Raw genomic sequence first — 3,011 nt, 5'->3', positions numbered from 1 at the left:
ACGAAAGGGTGCGAAACCTTGTATTGGGTTTTGTTCATCATGTAGTTACATAAAAAACACAAACCCAAGTTCATTTTCTTTTGCCTTGTTAGGCGCTTAAGAACAAGTTAAGTCCTTTCCAAAACTAGGCGTATAAGTCTCCAAAGGTCGAGCATCGTGGATTGTGACCTTAACCACTGTTCAACTAAAAAACACAAAACAAATGGAAACTATGCAGCCGAACTACGGTCGCTCTGATTCCTTTAAAGGGATACGTAGGCATTGGGTCGCGGGGCCTAAGCGAGCACACTTGTAAATAATTCCTTCTTTTCCCCGTACTTCTTTTTGCATCCATTCGCATTTAGGTTTAGACATAGATACACCCTTTAGATAGAAACAAACATAGGTGGATACCATCGAGTACGATGGGCGTGAGGGGTGCTAACACCTTCCCCTCGCGTAACCGACTCCCGTGCCCTGTTCTCTGGTCGAAAGACCTTGTTCTTATTCTGAGTTAGGTTTCCTGGTATTCCTTTCCCTTATGGGATAAATATATTAGTGGCGACTCTGATCCATTTTTCGCGGTAGCGACAGCTGGCGACTCTGCTGGGGACGTTGCTAGACCTGTGCTGGTCCGTTCTTAGCGAGTCGATCCTAGCCTTTGTTTGTTTGTTTATTGGGTGTTTTTTGTTTGTTTATTTGTTTACATGTTGTATATATGCTTGCACATCATGTTTATTTTCCGCTTGCATATCATGCATCTGGACTATATTATGGGTCCCCGTGGGGACCACATATTTTTCTGCTTTGTTTTGCAGGTTGGGTGGGATGTTATATGAGGTAAAAGGCCCAATACCCAGGCCAGAGTTGACACATAGGATACCTAGGATAGAGTGGATAGTCATGACGCCAACAAAATGTCAGGTTCTGTTGATTGCGATCATGAGACCCACGACCAGTCGAGACTCGAATGGGATACCATTGTTGGCATGTATTTGCAACAATGATGGTGTTTCAGGAGAGTTGTTAACGCTGGAGACCTTTTGACCTACCTTGACCTAGATTCACCTATGAGTGGGGTGGGATATACATGACAGGTACCGTTGGTGACTATTCTATTTTGTTGGTGACTATTGGTTCTCCTGGTATTCAAAAAGGTGTCGGACCTTTGATCTCATGACATCTGACCTACATCAGTTATTCAAAGGATTGTACAGTGGTTACTCGGATTATATGGACCTTGATCCCATGCTTTTGCATTGCATAACATCATTACTTTATCCATTTCATTTGTGGGGGATTCTAGAGTCTATTTCCAAAAAAAAAAAAGATGAAAAAAAGTAGAAAAGATGGAAAAGAAAAAAAAGAAAAGATACTATATGCAAAAAAAGAAAGGGAGATTAAAAGAAAAAAAGTTGATGAAAAGACTTTAGGATCCCTTAGAAATGAAACATGCATTCATACTATCATGCATTTCATGGTTCTATCAGAAGCTTATGGGGGCCCTTTCTACTCAAATTCAGACTTCAACAACAAAAGTGACTTCTCACCGCTACGTGCTCGAAAGTTAATGATGAAACAACTCTGTGAGGATTTGAATGAGATAAGGACAGAAATAGGGATTAACGTGAATCAGTGTATGGAGACTATCCAAGGTTTCTCTCTTAGACAGGAAGAATTGAGGCAAGTTCCTTAAAGGCCAGATGGCAATGTTAATCTCACCCATGAGAAGGTCTTACGAATCAGAATGTCTGAAATAATGTTGAGATTCCTATTCTTGGTAAGGAGGAAACACATCATGAGAATAATTTGGAAATTGAAGTCTTCAAGTTTCCGATCATTGAAATGAAAAAAGGTTCCACCTCTTGGAGAAAAGGTTGAAAATCATAAAAGGTCGTGACTCCGTTGAGTTAGGCATTGTGTGTTTGTACCTAGTGCCTGATATCAAAAAAAAAACTGCAAGGATCATTTACTCTCACTCTGAATGGTTTGGATGTTGAAGCTAAAGTGATAATCATCTCTTGTACACATGTGGAAGTTGCTTGGGGCTCCCGATCGAGGGATAAGCAAGACATTGTCTATCTTGAGCATTGCACCATTCGCATGCTCGAATCCCTTAAAGCACTACAAATTCTTGTGCAACTTCGTCAGAATATTTTTCCATGTGATAATCAAGAGAGTTCAACGAAGACATTTCACATTCTCAAGCTTTTGCTTCATATCATGAGTCATCTCTTCCCGAAATTTTCTTCTCAGTGACATTTGATCGTCGACAGAGAAAGAAAGAATATGAGACAGAAACAATATGGGAAACGAAGTGATGTAATTTCAAGGCCTTGTACTCAGTTATATCCTTGATTGTCGGTATTCCAGTTGGTGTTTTGGGCTTTCCTTACCACACGTAGCTCTCCTGAGTGTGATGATCATACTATCTTCTTCCATTTATAATGGTGATTACTATTCTAGCATCTATATTTGGGGCTCCCGACCGAGGGATAAGCAAGACATTGTCTATCTTGAGTATTGCATCATTTTCATTGCTCAAATCCCTAAAGTAAGGCAAAAAGGCACCGCTCTTGTACGCCTTTGTTGGAATATTCTTCTGGGAAGTAATCTAAAGTGTGTGGAAGGAACATATGATAATGCTAAGTGGCTACCATGCTGGGGCACCTAGCCATTCAACTGAAGGTGGTAGGACATTCGAAGGAAGAATTCAAGTCCTCGCTGATTTTAGAACAACCACATTCACTCCAAGGGGTTTGTGCTTATACTGAAGTCTCAATGGGGTATCAAAACTGCAAAAGAGCATTCAAGAGCAATAAGTCCATACGGAGTCAAGTCTCCTCAACAAGGGCATTCCTTTAGTCTTTATTGCATTCTCATTGGTAACATTCCATTGTTTGTTTAAGCATTGCTAGCATGTAAAAACTTGTTAATTTTCGAATGAAAATCATAATACATTGTTTATGTTTGTCTTGAAGTAATCCATTCGTTTTCACTCAAAAAAAAAAAAAAAAAAGAAAAAAAGTTTT

Source organism: Vicia villosa, linkage group LG5 (genome assembly GCF_029867415.1).
Source record: "Vicia villosa cultivar HV-30 ecotype Madison, WI linkage group LG5, Vvil1.0, whole genome shotgun sequence".
Taxonomy (NCBI): Eukaryota; Viridiplantae; Streptophyta; class Magnoliopsida; order Fabales; family Fabaceae; genus Vicia; species Vicia villosa.
The sequence above is the reverse complement of the archived record's forward strand: the minus strand, read 5'-3'. Positions refer to the sequence as shown.